Source organism: Excalfactoria chinensis, chromosome 13 (assembly GCF_039878825.1).
Source record: "Excalfactoria chinensis isolate bCotChi1 chromosome 13, bCotChi1.hap2, whole genome shotgun sequence".
Classification (NCBI taxonomy): domain Eukaryota; kingdom Metazoa; phylum Chordata; class Aves; order Galliformes; family Phasianidae; genus Excalfactoria; species Excalfactoria chinensis.
Window position 1 is genome coordinate 12,106,429 of NC_092837.1, and position 20,980 is coordinate 12,127,408.

Genomic DNA, 20,980 nt, shown 5'->3' on the forward strand with positions numbered 1-20,980 from the left:
TTTTCCCAAGATAAATTGTGTTTACCTCCACTCTGTCACATTTTAGCCTGCAGCAAAATGATTTATGAACAAATTATAACCTACTTCACAGCTGACAAGTTAATTCTCACTGAAAAATAAGAAGGAATTATGACAACACTGAAGAATGTTAACATGGTGCGTATTCTAATTGAATAAAAGGCGACTTACAGTGCAAGCCTGTATTCATTTCAGTGCTTCCTACAGGCTGAGAAACTTTAAATATATATCTATTACAAATATTGGAGTCAGATTTCTGTGAGCTGTGAAACTTTTTTACCTCAGACCTTCCAAACCTGACTATGGAATCTCACACAAACAATTCTGTCTAAAAACAATTCTGATAGTTCTCAGGTGACAAATAGTGGATGGTTTTCAGGTGAAAACTGGAAGAAAAAAAAAGAGAGAGAAAGAAACAAAGAAGGCAAAGTAACCCACTGAAAGTATTTTGTTCCACAATAGGGGGAGGGAAGGTTAAGAAAATGTGTGGTTTATGTGTGAGAAGGAAGTATCTTAACTTTTCTGCTCCCCAGGCTCACCTGCTTAGGGAGGGGAGGGACAATGCTGTCGTAAGGGGTTAAGCACAGGGCTGGAGTGAAGTCAGGTGAATTCAAGTGGTTGTTCTTTATCTTATATGATGACCCAAGAGAAACAAACAGCTTTTCATTTCTGGGCTACATCTGCCTCATCTTTTCAAAAGCCCCACCAGTACTTATTCAAGAGTACTGCATACTTTGATGTCTAAAGATGAAAAGCGGTTTTTGAGGTAAGAAATCACAGATTAGTTTTAATCTAGAAGAATCAGTGCCTACTAATGACGAGCTATTTAATTCCATATGAGTCGTTTTTGAAACAGTTATCAGGTCAAATGGTGCAAGGTGAAAAAAATTAAGAGTATTCCTTTTGGATAAACTGAGTTAAAATGACATTTTTCTGCTTAAAATAATTAGTACAGATCAGGATCCATTTTTTCCTTGCTCACAGTCAGATGCAATCCCAACACTAAGTAAACCGAGCACTTCACACCCATTCACTAAAGTAAATTTATTCTGATTTATCTTATAGACTTGTCAAAAGCTGTGCCAAGATGTATAAACAAACCATTTTCTTGGAGTGTTTCAAGCTCATCGTATTAACATATTTGCTTTATTGGTTTTGAGGAGTTTCCAAGTGAAAAATGATTGAAGTAGGGTCCAAAACCAGCTTTGTTTCTTTGCCAGTTCTGGTGCTAATATGTGCCTTGTTGGACTCCTACTGTCCATGTCCATTTTCTTGTGCTTTTGTAGAGGAGGCTTTCACCAGAAGCTCATCATCCGTTTATTTCTGCAAAATGTTATGCTTAACTGGTCCATTATTTAGAACTATTTAGAATGTGACATTGGTCTGCAGAAGGTGGTGCTCTCTGATGAGCTAGATGAGTTTGGGGGATTCTGCAGGCCAAAAAAGAAGCTTTCCCCATAAACATACAGGAAATGTGCTGTACAGCTAGGACAAAGTGTTCAGCAGATCCCAGAGGAAGAAAATACTCCATTAAAGACTGAAAAATTTCATACCATAACCATGTTCTTTATCAACATTTCAAAGAAGGAAAATGCTAGCCCAGAGGAGTTGTCCATCAAGGCAAAACTCACAGCTTTGCCCTTGAGCAAAAGCTGAATGGTCAAAGGGTAAGGAAGAAAAAGTTGAAGTTACCGTGACAAAGGTATCTTTAATTCTGCTGCTCAAGCAGTTTCAAGCCATTTAAAAATGTGGGCTTATCTCCTTCCTTGGGGTATTCTGATCCTTCCCACAATTGAATTTGTCACAATTTATGGAAGAAGAGGATCAAGCAGGCCTTGGTTACAGAGCCCATGGTTTGGGGTGGAAAACATCTAAAAGATCCATTGGCTTCATGATGCGAGTCATGGCTTGTAGCAAAAACAGTTTTAATTATGGTGAAACACTGAATGTGAAATTCAAAGAGTTAAAAAGGGTACAGATCTCTTCCTGGAGCACTGCTAAGGATGGGGAAAACAAACAAGACATCCCTGTGAAGTCATGTGTCCATCTGTATAGACCTGAGGCACTGTGCAGTTTTGTTGCTACCAACCTTTTGATTTCGGTGCTGTATCTCCAGGTGCTTTTCTGAGGGATTCAGTTATCTTTTGCCCAGTTCTACAGGTACAGTTACCATTGTCCCATGCAGGGATGTGGCTTTGCCTGGGTCATCACTGGACCAGTGGCAGGATCCTGAACTGCTTGCTCTCCTGTGTTCAACATTACTTGTAAATCTTTCCCCCCACACACACACACCTTCCCCACCCCCCCCCCCTTTTTTTTGAGAAATCATGTTGGCAATTGCATGTGCATCAAATAGTGATTATATCCTGGCAAACAGAGAAAAACAAAACCACACGTGGATGTTTTTTTATGGGAAAATATTTCAGCCATCTCTGCGTCTGTAGCTCTGCATACCTGCACTCTGGCTCCTGATATCTCACCATGGTGAATGCTTCAGGGGAAGCCCATTTGGGCCTTAAGAGTCACTGACACAGCCACATTTGAAAAATAATAATAATAGCCTTAAAGAGGTGGATTCTTTGACCTGTCCTTCCCTTGCCATCCCCTACATCTGTGCCTCCCCTCTTTCTGCACATCAGTTTCCTATTCTATTCTCATGGAGGTGACTGAGATTAGAGGTTTACTGTAGCTGATTATTCAGGGAAGTCCCACTTTCTAAATCTGGTTCTAATTAAAAGGGGGTGGGAGGAGGAAGGGGAAAAAAACCCTCCCTACTGTACACGCAGGCAGCCTAATCCATCCTCCTGACTTTCATAGGCGTGGGCTTCTATCATAGAATTAATAAACTATTTTCTGAGATTTATGTTTCTTAACCCTCTTCACCCCGGAGATTTTTGTGGATGTGAGCTGTAGATGTCACTTCCAGAAAAGATGGGCATCTGACTTCAGCCTGGACATCAGTTTATTTATGAGGGAGGAGGCCAGGAGTTCAACCCTTGTGTTCGTAACGGGGCTAAGCAAACAGCTCCGACCCAGCTCTAAGCCATTCCAAATAGACGGAGGAGCTGGTAACCCAACTCCCAACCATTGCTGGAGTTCACATTTAGGTTGTGATTTTTCGCCATTCCCAAATGTCACTTTATCCCTGCTTTTCAGGAGCTTATTTTCAAGGATTTATGAAATGTGAGATGACAACCCGGTGCAATAATGTTGCGGAGATTTTGCCCTTAACTCACCCTAGAAAATACTCTGCATGAATGGAATGGAGGTAGCTTCCAAGAGCAGTCTTATTTCCCTTAGGAAAAAGAAAATCTGAGCTGAGTGCCATTAAAATGAAAAACTTGAAGAGAGTGGGAGTGTACTGAGCAGGGCATTAATCAGATATGGTAAATATATATATACAGAGAAATAAAAAGGAACAAGATAAAAAATAAATGAATTTGCAGGAGGAAAGAATAGTTCTTACAGCATTTGCTTATAAGTTACGAAGCTGACAGCTTCCTCCACACAATTTCTCTTTACTATAGGGACAAAAAGTTCCTGTTACTTTCCTTTTGTCTGTCTTATCATTATTGATATTTGTTACTAATAATACAGGACAATCAAACTGTATATTTGGATTCTCCCAGCCAAAGGAAGAGAGATTATTACTGCAGCTTCTCTCTGCAAATAATGTAGACTTCTTATCAGTGCTAAGCCAAAGTCATTACTCATCTCTATGTTACTTTATTTGAAGTGGTTTGGTTTAACAAAGCATTTAGAAAAACAAATGACAATGAAGCAGTTTCTACCTCCAAATTCCCAAATGCCCTCATATGGCAGTTTTACAGCACACTGCCCGTTTTAACCTCTGTGTCATGACTGCTGATAGCAGCGTTACCACATGATCCTCCAGTGAGAACAGAGAAGATTCCCACATATGTGGCTATGAACAGGAGAGACAAATCAAAATCAATGAGTGATGGAAGAAAGAAATATTATTATGGGTATTTACATTTACAGAGACTAATGTAGCAAACCCCATACAGTGCTCAAAACATGGTGGCCTGTGCGAATGGAAAAGCAAAAGTAGCTGCTCAGCAGAGAAAATGAAATAAAATCTAATCTAATATTATATCCTTCCTGGCAAACATAGAAATAGAAGAGTGGGCAAGTGGGGCTTCTGGTCACCTGGATATCTACTTTCTGGATGCAGCAGAAATGGAAGGGAGAAGAAGGTGCCCATCCAGGTCTGTGATCTTTGGGCAATAGCTCCTCTTCAGAACAGGCAGTAAGAACTTGAGATAGCTGAGTTTTCGGAAATATCAATATCCTAAAGCTGGGACAAGCAGATTTGTAAAGAAATCAGCCCTAATCATACGTACAGGGTCTCTTCTCTCCTTGGCAGCCAGCACGCATGCAGCAAATTGATTCTTCCTGGCTTCTTTGGGCAGCAGATGCAGTGCTGGAGCAGCAGCCACTGGAGGCAGCAGGGGTGCCCATATCCTGTGCCCCAAGAAATACCCTCAGGAAGCCTGTGCAGTGAAGAGTGGCTGCCACCAGGAGGGAAGCCTTTAGTTAACAAATTTCATTATGGAAATCCAGACTCTTGACACTGGATAGAAAAAAATATTTATATTTTAAAAAGAAAAATGCTAATACAAATTACCATTGAAGTCAATGCATGGGAGCATGGAGTGCAAACATTGGGTTTGATTTCTTTCTGATTTGATGGCAGAAAAAAAAAAAGAAAGGAAGGAAGGAAGAAAAAAAATAAGCTATCAATGATATCTGCGTATTGGTTTCACATGCAGCTTATATAATTGATGCTTTGTTTATATATAGTGGACGTTCTCTCTTAGCAGATGTACAAGAAGAAAACTCTTTGCTATTTCTTACATTTTAACTTCTTAGGAGTATTGTACAGCCTCTGAGGCCAAGAAGGTGAAGGCATCAGTGCATCAGGTTGGTGGTTTCGTTAAACTGCATTGGACAGTTTCATATAAAAACAACCATTGGGATGTTTCTACACCACATATGTTTGCGTAAATATCTGCATGTATTTATAACCCACCTCTTCTCATAAAGATACAAAGCTATCTCCCTGGTGATTTACATCCTGTATCTATAATCTGCTGCAAGGTCAAAGCAACCGAGCTGAGGTCTGTGGAGCTCCTCCAGATTTACACTAGTCTAATAAAGATCAAAATCTGGCTCTGAATATTACCCTTCCTATTCACAGGCATATTTTTATGTTTGTGTTATCTTCTGCCTTGTTACATTCCTGAAGAGTTTTTCTGCTAACATACTTGGACTACAATATTTTCTGTAATCATCCAATCTGGGCCCTTTTTTAAGAGGAGGAGAGCTGACAGCTGGGTTAAATTACAAAAATGACAGTATTATTTGACTAGCGGCATCTGTATCTAAATAATCTGAGTATCAGCCACCGCTGAACATCTAATTGCATTAATGAAATCCCACAAAAGTTCCACTTCATTCAAACATTTTTCTGTAAAACTAAGAAGGTAAGTTATTCAGAGGGAACCAGTTCTATCTGCAAACCGCACTTCCAACAGTAGCGTCAGTCTGCATCTGAGAGATGAATGAGGTGTTACCCTTCCAATAATTGATTTCTAAAAACAAGAAAGGCAAGATCTTAATGATCAGATCTTTATGTAGGAAAAGACATCTTTTTGTTTTGCTTTGTTTTTCTTAATGGTGATGCCGAGATGGATTCTTCAAGTGCCTTGTTATGAAGCACGATTTGGAAACTTTCTGCAATACAATTTCTGCAAGCGTGAGCGATAACAATCGCACAACATTGGTCCAAAAAGCGGAGAAGTAGTCAAAATCGAGATCTTAGATATCCTCACCAGTAAATCTGTTATCAATGATATCTGAGCAGAAGAGGTGTCAGCACCAAGGCATGCAGAAGACTGTTTTCAGAGACAGGTTGAGTTCCCCTCCTATTCACCCATCCATTGCACCATTTAATCCAATCTGAAAGAAAAAAAAAAGAAAAAGAAAAAGAAAAAGAAAAAAAAAAACAACATAAAATATTGTGCTTATGCTGCACCTTGATTTATAGTTCTTGGAGAGGTTTTAAAGAAAAGAAATAAGCAAATGAGCTGCCATGGATTACTAAAGAATATTCTGTTCTATCTCAGAACAGGATGATCCTTCAAGGTGAACTCTGTGTTTGCATTCCGTCAGTCTGTAAGTAGGTAAGTTAAATAATTGTGAAAATGTTAGTTCCAGCCTTAACCCCTTTCATCACTGATATTGTAGCCATTCCTTAGCCTGTGTAATTTTCTTCAGTGAGAGTGTTTACACTTTGAAACAGCTGTCAATGCCAGCTGGCTTGAAATGTAGAAGTTACAAAAGAAGAAGAGGGAAAAAAATGTTTAAAAAAAAAAAAAAAAAGCAAAATATTTAAAAAATATATATGAAATGCTGAATGAGCTCAGGGATTTAATACTAAAAAAAAAGGGGGGGAGGGGGAGAGCAAGTCGATTAGCACAGCTTGTTACTGCAGCCAAAGTGGCTGGATCATCACAGGCTAATGTTCACAGAGACACAAAGAACTGAAAATGTTATCTCTCTTTTAGCTGTAATCTCTGATTAGAACGTTTAATCAATTAGCATTGCTGTTGTCAAAACTTGCTCCCAACAAAGGATGAGAAAAGCTGCCGGAGGGCGATCGTAACGGCTGGCCAACTCCGAACTGTGCAGTGAGGTGGGAGAGGTGTCCCTGCAAGAAACATCATGTTTTACTTGGGTGCAACACCAAGCACTGTGTCCTGAGATGAGAATGCTTCTCTGGTGTCATCCGTCTCAGAAGCATTAGCGAAATATCAAATAGCCCCCAAAAGAAGCGTATTTTCTCTTCCATTTTGAGAACGCAGGGGATTTTTCATCTTTAGGAAGTGTTTGTAGGCCAACTGTGAAAAAGCTGCTGCGTGTTTTCCTTCCTCTATGAGTCACCTGGGGCTCAGTCTCTTGGAGTTGGTCATTATCGGAATTCCAACAAAAATGACACGAATTCTTTTCTTTTTTTTTTTCTGAGAGGTTTGTTATCTCTCTCATTAACCCGACCTTTGTGTTACAGAGTTCTCTGAGGTCTTGAACAAGAACAGGATCTCATTGTGTTAAGTACTGTACAAACATATAATAGCTAGTATAAACAGGCAGGGGATTGGGCAACAAAGAGCTGAAGGAAGAAAATACAATGGTTTCCATGTCATACATGACAACCTCAGCCCCAAGAGAGGCTGTATGACTTACTTAAAGCTGGAGACAATGTCCATGGTTTAAAAATTCACCCATGTTTCCTGTGTGAATGTGTGCAGCTCTAACCACAAAATTACTTCTCCTTTCCACCTATCTGCTTGTGAATGCAGCTCTCGTTTTGCAACCCAGAGCTCAGTGGGGTTTATTGTCTTTGACCCTCCATCAAAACCCTCCTTGGAGACTTCTCCCAAGCCATCCACCGCCACATTTGTACATCTGCTGCACCAGCAAATACCCGGTGTCCCTCCTTTGAGTCGTTGCTTTATCTGAGCCATGGACTTAGCTTCAATGTGGTGTAATCCTGGTAGCTGGCCAGATGGGAGCATTAATGACAAGTATTTCTTCACGAGAAATTCTAATGTAGGTCACAGCAAACAAATGTCCTTGAATGGGGATTGTTTATTTGGAGACAGGGAGGCATTCTGTGCATTCTGAGAAGGCTTCAGGTGAGACTTCGCCATGGTGGCTATAGAAAGTCACTCGCCATTTTGGGACGAGGGAGAAGGCATGTTCTTGGCTTTGGACAGCCAAGCAGCTCTCAGTGCACCATAACTCCCAGAGCAAAGGAAAGGCAGACACAGGGATTGTTCTCATGTCAGAGCTACAGAGCAGTGAGTTTTAATGTGTTGGTTTTTTTAATGAGTTGCAGAAAGAAGTGGACAGTGAGGTGATGAAATTTCCTGAAGTGCTGACAGTCTGAGGCGTTCTTACTTAGTTATGGGAAATGCTGGAATATGCATGTTAATTGGTATGACTGTTTAGGGTTGTATTCAAGCGTGCAGCATTCTTGGAAAGAGCCGTATTGGTTTCATGTGTAACCTTTTTGATGTGGTCTTCATTCCTGAGCCACGACTCCATCTCTAAAGGATTGGAGAAGACAAACAACCACGGAGAATGCAGAAAGGGCAATGCTAGGGAGGCCCAGGATTCATTAAGAGGGCTCTAAGGAGAGCTCCTGTAAGAGGTCCCAGAGAAAACAGGAGCAGGGGCAACTTCACTGAACCTCTCACCACATGGAGCTGACAGCTCTCATGCTGCTCTCTGCATTTAGCACCCAGCGTTCGTTCCCAAAATTACAGCCTAAAAGCTATGCACAGAGATACGCGTTATTTTCTCCCAACATATCTCTCAGCTCCAAAAAAAATAAAAAATAAAAAATAAAAATTAATTAAAGACAACAGTATATCTGTCAGCAAGATGGTATGAAATACCGGCACCACACTTCTGGGTATTGCAATGCAATGGCACAACTGAGAGCCAGAGCTCCAGCATGGATAGGAGAAAGCCTGGAGAGATTAAATGAAAGATCAGCTGCACAGTAGCACTCCCCAAATGCACTTGAAAAAAGGACAGCTGCGCAAAATGAACCAGAACATGACTGATTAACACAGGCTGCAGAGAGAGCAGCGGGGTCATTCAGCCGTTCAGAACTCCTCCCGACAGCAGACTGTGAAAGGGCTGGCGGGGTCCTGAGGAATTTCCAAAAGTCTGAGACCGTACATAACCAAGAGACATAGAAGGAATGGGGAAATTCACACCAGAAATGCATTCAAGAAAAAAAAAGCCAATTGGTTATTATTTATTTACTTCTTCATATGTCGGACTTTTCTTCCCTTTTCTTTTTCCTTTTCTTTTTCCTTTTCTTTTCCCTTTTCTTTTTTCTTTTCTCCTCTTTTCTTTTTCTCTTTTTTTCTCTTTTTTTCTCTTCTCTTCTCTTCTCTTCTCTTCTCTTCTCTTCTCTTCTCTTCTCTTCTCTTCTCTTCTCTTCTCTTCTCTTCTCTTCTCTCTTCTTCTCTTTTATTATCTTCTTTTCTCCTGTCTTCTCTTTTCTTCTCCTTTCTTCTCCTTTCCTTTGTTTTCTTGTCTTTCTTCTTTCCTTTTCTTCTCTTTTCTATTTTCCTTCCCTTCCTTTCCCTTCCCTTTTGTGATTACTTAATTCAACTATAATCCTCCAAATTCTGTTTGTAAACATCCAAATATCCCAACATCCAATAATCCCTGTGGATCTGAGGTATTTTTGCACCAGTTCCAAACTGAATGTTGGGATTTCTCAAACTTCCTCAGAATTAGGCACTTTTCAAAGCACTTTTCAGAGGTGACTCATTTTTGGATTTTTTTTCTGTGTCAGACAAATAAACTACCCCTGAAAATTCACTGTGGCCCCATCCTTGTTTTATTTTGTCACTGAATCTGTGTCAATCTGAATTCACTGACACATAACGAAGTTTGAAGGACTAAAGCAATAAAGTAAATTAGAGTTTTTCTGTCATCAGAGTTGACAATGGAATAATAAAAGGGCCATATTCAAACCTCAGTCCCGTGCTTTACTCATTTCTCTAATAGCCCAGAGGTTGTTATGCTAGAAAAGGGTGTAATAAGGACACATTGTCCTAGACATTGTGTTTCCTAACATTTTGTTAACTGGACACATTTTTGTGGGTTAATAACCTCGCTTGTTTTCTGATGCTTACATTCAATTGCAAAATCAGCTGAGAGGAAAAAAAAAATTGCAAGGAAAGACGAGAATAAAAGCCAAGAAAACCTTCTGTGGAAGTGTAGGTGTTTGGACATGAGAGCCTTTTGGCAACGTCAGATGTTGCTTTTTCTCTTTATTTTTTTTTTTTCCCTGGGTGTTTAAAGAAAAGCAATTACCTTTGTGATGACACTTAATATGCCAAAATTCAGCCTCAGGCAGTTTTTTTATGGCTGTGTTATAAACTCCAGAAACTCCGGAGCACACTGGATCTACTGAAAGATGTTGCAGTGCAGCAGTGCAGACAGGAAACCTGTGGTTGTGTTGGCATCTGAAAATTATTGAAAAGAAGGCAAAGAAGTAAGAAAAAAAGAAAAACAAAAAGCAGTGGTTTAGGGGGGTGGAAATGCTGCATCATTGCTGGAGGAGATAAAATAAATGGGCTGAGGCTCTTTGCCTTTTTGAAGCTTATCTTTCAATTTTGGTGCAGGTTTTCCCGTGTTGCTGTTTCTTTGAACAGCAAACGTGACCTTCTCCAAGGGTGTGGAAGAAGAAAGGGGAATGCTGAAATAGTGCCTTGAGATTTGCATACCCTGAGCTTATTCCCCCTGCTGCTGTGCTCAGGTAAGGATCGGGGCCCTTACTCTGTGTGCCCCCATCCTCCTTGAGAAGACATGACAGCCTCAGGGCTGGACTCCACCTCAACCTTGGCTGAGAGACCACTGGAAAAATAGAAGTGGTTTTGTAAGATCATCAGAAGGTTTTACATATATTTATATGTACATGTCTAGAGATTTAAATGAATTTGTTCATGTTTCTAACAATTCAAGAAAAGCAAATAAAAGGGCCAAAGTCTGATACAAGGGAGATACTGAGGACTTCTCCTGTGTTCTGACACCTGACCCATTCTGGGCTGTAAACCAGAAAAGGGGATCAATGTGCAAAATTAGAAATAGGAGAGAAATTCCTGGTCATGACCCCAATTTTCCCATGTTTGCTCTCTACAGGTCTTGATCAGTGTTTTCCCTGGTATTTCAGTAACTGTAAACTGCCATTCTAAGAACCCACAAGTTGCAACATTAAGTAATGTTTTCAGATATGCTTATGTTGTTTATTTTAAGGATATGTCTAAATGGATCCTTCTAATTGCTTCATGGAAAAACAAGTTTACTTTATGGTTTGAGGGTGTAAGGCTGGGTATCATATTACTCCTGTATTTGTATAGGAGTGACTATTCAAATGGTGTGATAAGCTACTGAACCTGAAGAGCTACAATTAGATGTTTCCAGAAGCTTGTGCCATCCGTCAGCATGAGTGTAAAGACACAGCACTGCACTGCTTGGAAACGTTCAGAGATCTTTGTTATAATAATGGCCCTTTCAACCAGCATCAAATTGTCATGTTTTTTCTGCTTTCCCCCCCACCCCCAAAAAAAAAAAATATATATATATATATATATATATACACACACACATATATATATATTTGATGAAAATAATCTAATTTTAAAAGGAGAACAGACCCAGCCAAGTAATTAACGTGGGCACTGACTGATGGTGTTGATAAAAGAAATGCCAAATCCAAAATGAAAGTTTGTTTTCAGCATCTCCAGCATTTAAAAAAGAAATAAAGCAGCTCTCCTTCCTCAATGCCTCATCAAGGTGTTCTCCCAGCAGCATAAATGATGGTGCTATTCAAACTTGCAAACGAAATCCAGGGAGATCCTTTCGGCACTTTGGTATAAAGCCATTATGCTGGCGATTAACCCATTAATTTTCAAATGTGTACGCTGTCAAATATGACAAAACAAACAAGAGGAGGATGAAAGCAAAGTTACCAATTATGGTGCTGCACAAAGGAGTACAACCTGAGTGTAAGTGGCAGAGCTTTCTCTTCGCTTGAGGTGAGCGCTGCCCAAGCGGCACCGAGCAATTGGCCGCCTATGATGCAAGTCAAGTGCCACTCCTGCAGGCTCCATGCACAGAGCTCTGCTGTCTCAAAGCACTCCCGAGTGGCAAAACTGAATCAACTGACTTCAATGGAAGAGTGCATTTGACTGGATATTGCATCTCCTTGGACTTCAAATGCAAATTGCAATAAACTGAGACAGATCTAGCTTTGGATGTGGGAAATGTGATTCAAAAGTCATTCAATGAAATGGAAGTCAGGGCTCCAGAGCTTAGTTTCTGTTTCAACCACTGATTTATATAACTAACTAAGCTTAGCCAATAATCTTTTCATGCTCTTGTCTTTGTGTTAAGCCAGAATAATTTAAGCAGTGATTCGAGATCTCAGCAGATTTGAGATTCTGTTCTGAGCAGCTGTTATAGGTGCATGCATTATACACATGTAATCTTATGCACACTTTAAAAGATGCTTGGGATGGGACTCAATGGTTTGTATGTTATTGTTTGATAAAGACATAGCTCAGCAAATATAAAGACAATTTGCTTGGAGGTAACCAAGCACATTCATCTTTGAGTCACCAGTTACAATGAGCACCATAAAGCATTTTCCCAGGGCAAAAAACTATTTACAAGACACCGCTCCAGAGGTATCACAGACTCATTACTTGGCGTAGCCAGAGAAATTTTCATGGCTGAAAAAGCCAATTTCTGCCATCCCTCTTTAAAAATAAACATATAAGTGTTGTGAACTACTATTTGTGATCAGAACTTCCCAGAGAAGTTCAAAAACATCAGTGGAGCAACAGCAGCCTGAAAACCACAGAAACAAAGAAATGAAAAAGTGAAAAAAAAAGAATCAAATCTTTAAGCTATTGTTAGCAGCTGCACTCGAGAAAACAGGATTTCACTCTTCTATGTTTTTCCTCTTTCTTTCTGACTCTGTTCCTTTTGCTTGGACTGTGGAATTGAAAACATTGCTGCCATTTGCATTTCTGCTTTTTCATTCCTGGCACGAGAGAATTTGGGAGGTGGTGGGGATTTTAATTATGTACGATAATTCTTTTAATTGGAAAGCTTAATATCGCCCTGTTTATGCATTCTTACATTCTTGATTTAAAAAATAATGATAATAATAAAATAAAAGCTGTTTGTTTGTTTTACAGAATCCAAATTTGGCCTGAACAAGCCCATAGCATAGTCAGTTAATAAAATTACTCAGTATTTATGCTTATCCCTGAAGACTGCACGGAGCAAGCAGGAAAACACACACATGAAGGAGTGTCTGTCTTTGTTAAGCCAATGCTGGATGAGCTCATGTTTCTCCTACCTTTTTATATTGCTGTTGGAAGACTATACCTAAGAGAGGTAGAGAAAGTAAGAAGACAGGAGCTGGTGAGGAAATTCTGTTCTTTCCTCTTCTCTGTAGGGTTGTGCTGGTGTCATCCCTCTGCCTCCAACAGTGGACAACCTGCACCACTGGAATGTAGCAGCCAGCCTACAGCTTAACAGAGGGAATAAAATAAACTATGGAAAAGTGGAATTGGGTTGGAGGCCTTGGTAGTGACCCTTCTTCTCCACAGATGTTAAAGCAGCCCCTTCAGTGGAAGTCAGAGAATTATGGAATCGTTATTATCTTAGAAGATCGTCAGGTCCAGGCTCAACCCACCCCCATCAATGCCAACTGACCACATCCCTCATGTTTTTTGAACACCTCCAGAGACAGTGACCCCACCACCCTCTGCACAACCTGTGCCTCTGCATCACCACTCTTTCTGAGGATAACTTTTCCTAATACCCATCCTGCATGAGCTGGGAAAACAGGCTGCAAGGAGGGTAGGGTGGAAAAGCAGATGCTTCTCCTTGGAGAAAGGCACAAGCAAAGTGAGATGATGGGAGCCCACATCATTCCTACTCACACCCAGGCACCACTCCAGCGTCTGCTGAACTGAGCCCAGGGCTGGAGGCTGCATTTCAAGGCTGTGTGGGGGCAACAGAGGTAAGTGGGGAGACAGCCTGCTCCCTGCCATGGGCTGCTTGGAAGGGATCCTGAATGAGGCTTAAGGCAAAGCTGCCCTCCTTCTAGGTGTGGTGCTGCTGCTCACACCATCCTACTCCTCCTTCTCCCTTTGCTCATCTGCAGACACAGAGCCAGGCTGGGGAGATGCAGCTGTAATGCCGCAGTGAAGCTCTACATGCAGGACTGCCAAGGGAGCAGAACATGCTCAGGGCAGAGAGCTGAGCAAGGGACAGTGAGTGCCATGTCATGCAAGCATTCTTCCACATGGACATTAACAACCTTCTGCTAACCTGCTTTTCTTCCCATACTACAACTGATGCAAACTGAGAACAGGCACTTTAATTCCTTTAGGATCCCTCTGGCCCAAGCAATGCCTGTAGTAATGTTCTGCATTTGAGGCCAAGCAGCGGTGGGAATGGTGAAGGTGAATCAAGGGCACCTCTGCCCTGTGATCTGCTCTGTGCTGTTTGTAGCTGCAGAAGCAGCTTTTCTTGGCATTCAACACCTTGAGACAAAACACTGCATTTTCCTGCAGTCAGGTCTGCAGAAGGGAAATACGTCTCCCACAGAACTTGATTTTACACACTGGCTTTGTTGCTAGTGAAGAAAAGCAAAGGAGTAATTACCGACGTTAATGTTACACTTGGAATAAAATGTTGCTATGGAGAAAATCTTTTAGCGTTTCCCACAAGGCATCAGCAGCTTCCATATTTATTGGGTCTAATCTGCCTTTTGCATTATTCTCTTTGAATTCTACCACTCCAATAATAGCTCTAATCATAGCATTAGCAGTTACCTCCAAGGTTTCCTGACAGATTTCCCTCTGTTACTGACTGGTAGCTGTTCACAATGAGACATGTTTCCTCTTTTCCCATAATCATGGATATTCTTCATCTTGTCCCGTTTGAAACATGATGAAAACACTCAAAATCTTACTGAATAAACAAGAATTTGTACAAGTGAATGATGTGTTTACACAGAGAAAAGGTGTATGATGTAGAGCACAAGAAGTGGAAGCACTAATGAGACAGAGGGTACTTCTCCTTTCTGATGTCCTTTACAGTTGCATAGAGATAATTTGCACATTCAGCATGAACTGATCCTGTACACCTGGTGGGAATTTTGGATCATGAGAAGCCTTTGTTAACACAGAAGACCTTGGGCTGATTAGGCTGGTTCTGATTGGAGTTAGGTCATATTGAGGGTGGCTTTGTTGGAGCATGCCAATAGCAGTGGAGTACTGCCCCAGTGTAAAGCAAGGATGGCAAAACTCTTCACATTGGTGTTGGTTCAAGATTTATCCCTCTGCAGCCTAGAAAACTGTTAGCATTATTTTAAGATTATTTTCCTGGCATGCACAGATCTGGCTTTCGCTGTGCTGTGCTCACCCTCTCCTCCTCCCCCTGTGTATGGCTCTGGAATCCCAACTGCTGCAGATCCAAGCATTGCCGGGGCTGTTATCTGCTGTGGCCCAAATGAAAATTCATTGCTCAGATACCCCTGCATGTTGGAGCTCTGGTTGCTATCTAAGTCTCTGTGTTGTGGCTGAGAACCATCTGGAGTAAATCAAATGAAATAAAACCTCTATTAACTGAACCTTAAATATCCAAAGCTCACTGTTATCACAGTCAAACACCCTGACACTGCAAAAATGTCTTCACTTGGTACAAAGCTCGGTTTCCTGTGCTTCTTCACCGTTGTCACTAATGAAATCAAGACTGAACTGTTTGACTGCATATCCCAAAGTGTTCAGAGCCACAGTGTTATGTAGCACTGTTGTGGAGGAAAGCCATGCCAAACCACTGACAGGATCAGGGTCCAGCTGCAAACCAAATCCTTAAAAAATGAGACCATCTCTGGTCACAGCAGACTCGGTAGCACCACTTTGCAAATGAAAATAAAAACAATAAAACAGCCAACAAGTGCTGAACAAAAGTCTGATTTGATTGTAGGGCAACAGGGATTTTTGAAGATGAAAAGCTACGGGGAGTCGATACCCAAAGAACTTTCTGCTGGGACAAATTGGGATTGTACACTCACAAGGAAATACAGAGATACAATAAAAAGCACAGAGGACCCAACTGCTGCATGAGGCAAAACCTCATATAACAGACTACAGTGGCCTGATATCACTGCAAGGGCTCCCTCCCCAAAATCTGTTTGCAAGCAGACACCTCTGGGTAGGCAAAAAGATGATTTCTTTTTTTTAAGATATAGAGACTATAAATGAAATTATTTCAAACATACTCCATAAGTGCATAGCCAGAGAGACTGGTTGTATTGGAAGGAGGATTATTCCCCAGAATGGAATTATGGAAACAGCACAGTCTGGAATATTTCAAGCTAGTTACCATGAGCAGCAATGCATGTATGGAATCAGGGAAAGCTGCACTAACAGGGACTGAAGACTGTAAACTGGTTGACTTCATGGTTCTTCTCATCTTCGATTTCTCAGAGGCTACGCAAAATAAAGCTCCCAAATAAATTGTGGGGACGCTTCAGGGACGGTTGATGGCGTTTTCTGCAGAGCTAATATCATCTCGAAATGCAATCAGAATAATTACGAACCTCGTGAAATAACCCTGAATGTAATTAAAGGAAAGCGGAGTGAAGGGGGGAAAGCCGGTAACCTTGGAGGGCTGACAGGAATCCGGAGCGGAATGCGCTCACACCAGGTCCGCTGCCCATCCTGAGCCGGGAATGCGCCGGACAGCCCTGGCTGGAAGAGCACGTTGAGGGTTTTTTAGCTCTCCGCAGTCTCTTGCGGGGAACCCCGTGGGTTTGGCGGCACCCGACTGTGCGCTCCTACCCGGCAATGCGGGAGCTGCTGCGGCGGTGCGGGGAGAGCCGAGCGCGTGTCCTGCCCGGAGCATCCCTCGTCCCGCTCCGCGTGCAGAATTCAGCCCAGCCCGGACAGCCCGCTGCACCCAGCAGCCTTTATTCTATCAAGAGAAAAAATTCAAAAGGTCCTTAATCGTTTTTCGTATCTTTTTATTTCTTTCTCTCTACCCCCGACCCCTCCACCGCAATTATTTTTTTTTTTTTAACAGAAATTTCAATTTCTTTAAAGAAAAGTGTTTTTCTTTTTTCTTCTTTTCTTCTTCTTTTTCTTTTAATAAGAAATCATCCAGGTGATCTCAGAGTCGAGCACTCCCGTTGTCAGTTTGTAGCAAATGTGAGTCTGCAAATCCAGAACGATTTATTGATTGGTTTATTATATCAAGCTGTGTAATCAAAAAGGGATGGGGCAACCACGGGAGGCTAAAAGTGAACGGCAAAGTTGCCATAACTCAGGGGACTCGGGATAGAGCTGGAAAATAAAGACGGGGAATCCGTGTGGAAAAAGAAAATAGACAGCAGCTAATAATAATTCGAAGCTTCCAGAGAGTTTTGGGTATGTCCACACGCTGAGAATGTATGGCAGAAATAGTAGGATTTTTATAGGATCTCTGTTTGAGCACGAGATAATTCAGGGTATTTTCCAACTCCCATTCCTTTTGTATTTCCTATATTGGTGGAGGGAAAAGGAATGTGTCTGAAAACTGACAAATAAAAGTAAAATAGGCGTATGTAAACGAGCTCAGCTTCTGGTTTATTTGGGGAGACAGCTGTACGCAGGCAATTCCTGGGAGTAATCGGGTGTTCGAATCTAAACCAGGGCAGGCTCTTAGTTTATAATTCTCTACAAATTATTTTCCTCGCTGGGATAAATCTTTTTTGTATGTTCATAACCCAGACCAGCAGGAAGGTAGGAGGGATTGCTACAATTCCCGGCAGCAAGTTCGATGGAAACTGTTCGAGAAAGGAAAAAAATAAAATTAAATAGAGCTCTTTAGAAATGGTAAAAGAAAATAAAAGACAAGAAAGAAAAGGGAGAGGAAAAAAAAAAAAAAGAAAAGAAAGAAAAAAAGGGGGTAAGGGGGGGGGGGGGGGGGAATCAGAGGTCTTGGATCGTATTTGATCCCACTTCTCTCCCTTTTTAGGAGAATAAAAAGAGAGAGAGAGAGATGGAGAAGAATCCTGGAGGTCCGAGCGCAGCTCCGGCCCCGATGGGGCAGGGGTTGGTCCGTCAAGGCGCGCTCCCCTGCTCTTGGCTGGGGGCAGATCCAAAGGGTTTTGTCCGCTTTATTTTTCGGTCAAGGATTTGGGGCGTCCCTCTAAGACGGACCTGGCCGGGCTCGGCACCCAGCAGCACGGCGCCAGCAGGTGCCCACGGGCTTTATACCCGCTGCCAGATTCTGCTCCCTCGGGAGACGACAGCTGCAGCCGCTTCGACAAGGGTTCGGCCGTGGGCTCCCACGGACTCGGGGCCGCACGCACTTCGCACCCAGCACCTCCCCAGTTCTTCTTGACCGCGAGTCGCCTCCAAAAACAGAGCCTCCATCCGATCCTCTTTTGATCGAGGGATATTTCTGCATGTAAATAGAACCTCGCAAACAGAGATTTTCTCCCTGGAACCTTTCCTGTGTGTTCACTTAAAAAGTTATTACATCAGACAAAAAAAATCGTTTTCAGTCCTTAAGGGCAAAGTAGTTAAGTGTTCTGAGCGGGGAGACATCTGATCTCCCCCAGCTACCCCTTGTCTCTTGCCAAACAGAGGATATACATCTGATCTCAGGTGAAATACCTGCGCAGGGAGAGGGAGAGAACAACCCTCTGCGAGTGAGAAAGGAGACGCCGGTATTACGCAATAATCACGGTTCATTGTACACTCACTGTCTTAACGAGTGGATGACACCAGTGCGATAAATAGGAACCATTGTCGGGTGACACAGAGGACAATTATCACGCGTGATTGCACTCACTGCCTATTTTCAGAACCGAATATAGCGCAACTTTGCTTCACCGCATCCACCTTCCCCGTGCAGCAGAAGCTGGTCTCCGAGCGCTGAACAGAACCCTCCCCGACCCTGGGATTCCTCCCTCCCCACTCCCCCGGTCAGGGCTGGTCAAAGGATGCTCAGGGGAAACGCCGCAGGGATTGCGCTCCGGAGCGGACAGCTGGACTCCGCTACCAGCCGAAAGAGCTTCGCAAACAGTCCAAAGGACTCAAGAGAAGGATATAGATGGAAGCTCTGATGTTTAGCTTGTTTTAAACCTCTCTAAAGTCTGGAAATGAAGTATTATAAAATCCGTCACCACAACACCTCCCTCCTGGCCGCAGGTCTCATATAGTGTAAAGCTCTGAGACAAAAATCTCACCAAATCGGCCACTTATTACTTCGGCGTACGTCTCGTTTCGGGGTAATACTTAGGCTTGATGAATCCCATTGACCTGTATTGATTTCTAGTCAAATTGGAAGCCCTTTCTTCTTTTCCTAAAGGTCTTCCACACTCCAGTACCACGGTAGCTCATTAAAAAAATAAAATAAAATAATAAAATAAAATAAAATAATAAAGATATAGATAAATACGCTCCCATCGTTAGAACAATGACTAATCAAACAAATCGATTATAAAATGCTTTTGGAATTATCCCTCCCGAAGAATAAACCCGCTCCCCTCTGCCCGCGGGCAGCGGATGAAGGACACGGGTTGGTGCTTGACGGAAGCGTCACTTGGGGGATCATCTTTGTGATGATCCGAATAGTCTTCCTCCTGATTTACACAGATAAAAGGGAGAGCCCCTTGGTGAAACAGAACAACCACCTCCCCCCCCAACTCCGAGCCGCCGACACCGGCTCTCACGGACTAACTAGGAGGCGGCAGTTCGTGGTAGGGATGCTGCCCACGGCCCTTCGGAGACACCGGCGAGGATGCTGCGGCGGTGCCTGCCCGTCGCCTCCCTCCGCCCCCGGGCTGGGAGAGGCAGGAGAAGGTGGGCCGGGGGCAGCCTGGAGCCCGGGGGCAGAGGGGGAGGCGGGAGGCGGAGCTGCCCGGGACGGGCCGCCGCTGCTGCTGCCGCTGGAGCCGGTCAAACAGCACAGCCACTTCCCCCAGGAGCTTCCCTTTCATCTCCCCGCTCCTGGCGCCTGCAAAACAGCCTCAGTTTGTCTGCAACGTCTCTCCTCCCCCTGCCTTCCCTCCCTCCCCGTCCCTCTCCAGCTGAGAGCCCCAGGACGGGGCGCGCAGAGGCAACCCCGGCGGACGGAGGCGGGATGCTGGGGGCGCGGGGGGCTCTCGGGGCATCCTTGGGATCTGTACTCGCTGAGACAGCTTCTGAGGACTGCCAGGAGATGGGGGATACACGGGAGCTGGGCAGGGAAACGGCTCCGGAGACAACTCCCGTGGAGCTCCGACGGTCGTGCCCGGGACCGCCCTCCCCGGGAGCGCTGTGGACACTCAGGGAACACCCCCCTGAATCACGTCGGTTCCCCGGCACGGATGAAATCCCTGCTGATCTGAAGTCTCTCTGTAGACCTGGATCGGGGGAAAGACTTAATTCCAAGAAGTGTCATCAAACCTCTGTGCTTTCGAGGCTGCCGTCCCGGCATTCGGTGCCGCGTGGGGTTTATTTCCCCTGTTTAACTGACAGGAGGAGGATGAAGTGGGGGGAGGGGGAGGGAGGAGAGAAACTTTCAAGATCAGACTTTAAACAGAAAAGGTTTCGAACTCGGTACGAGCTGACGCTGAAGAAAGGCAAACTCCATAAGCAAGACCTGCAATACCAAACGCCCCTGTGGCACCCCAAGGCCAACCAAACCAGGCTGACAGAGCCAACTTCTGTCCCGTGCTTCTCGACACCGTGAGAAGTTTGACCCTCGGTTCCCCTCCTTCTTCCACCTTCCCGAAAAATGACAGCTCAGAGGGGGCTCCCCAGGCCCAGAGGGACAACGTCCAGGCCACAGCCATACAGCCAGGGAGCCGCACCACCGGGACGTGAGCCCCGGCTCGGTGTCACCGTGACCTGCACTCCTGCGAGCTCTCCTTCCCCAGGCGCCCTTCCAGCGGGCATTGACTTTGGGAGCTCGGTATAATTATCAGTAGCATTTTCAGCAGCCCCACAATGGCTTTCTAAGGACGGTGCATTGTTCTTGACACACACGCATTGTTCCTGCGTGTCCATCAATTCTCATTTACTTGTCACGGTGCAGGAAGCATGGAGAAGGGAGAGGAAAAGGGGGGGGTGGGGGGTGCTGAAGGAGAAAAGAGGAACGAACTCACTCCGCAGCAGGAGAGCTTGCGGAGCCGGGGCACTGCAGTCCTGTATCTCCCTGCGAGTATCTTGCAGCAAAGAGAGATTTTCTGGGGAAGGAGATGGGAGAAAATGGGATTAGGAAGAGGAGTGAACGAGGACTCAGCTTGTGGGAGCAACTGTTACTTTCAGACTCAGAGAAAAGCCCAAATCGGGAC